Raw genomic sequence first — 551 nt, 5'->3', positions numbered from 1 at the left:
CACCACCACCACGATTACGACAACGATGACAACGACCACAACCATTACCTGGACCACGGCAACAACATCATCAACAGCAGCAACAGCAACAGCAACACTCAGAACGCAGATGTAACAGGAAGGCGGTTCAAAAGGACTGGGTCGCTTGATAGGGTTTCTCTAAAACACCACAGGAAGAGCTGAGCTTAAACTAACTTCCGGTTCACGTGACAGTTTAACGCTACAGATGACACGATACGGGCTGAACTGTTGACCTTTCAACTCCTTGGTCAGCAATCCCTGTCAATTCTTTCTGTCGTTTCTTACACAACGTAGTTCCCTCTTTCTCTCTCTCTTTCTCTCTCTCTCTTTCTCTCCCTCTTTCTCTCCCTCTCTCTCTCCCTCTCTCTCTGTCTCTCCCCCTCTCTCTCTCTGTTTCTCTCTCCCTCTCTCTCCCTGTTTATCTCTCCCTCTCTCTGTTTCTCTCTCCCTCTCTCTCTCTGTTTCTTTCCCTCTCTTTCCCTCTCTCTGTTTCTATCCCTCTCTCTCTGTCTCCCTCTTCTCTCTCTCTC

The sequence above is a fragment of the Octopus sinensis genome, unplaced genomic scaffold, assembly GCF_006345805.1.
Source record: "Octopus sinensis unplaced genomic scaffold, ASM634580v1 Contig16804, whole genome shotgun sequence".
NCBI classification, from domain to species: domain Eukaryota; kingdom Metazoa; phylum Mollusca; class Cephalopoda; order Octopoda; family Octopodidae; genus Octopus; species Octopus sinensis.
The sequence above is the reverse complement of the archived record's forward strand: the minus strand, read 5'-3'. Positions refer to the sequence as shown.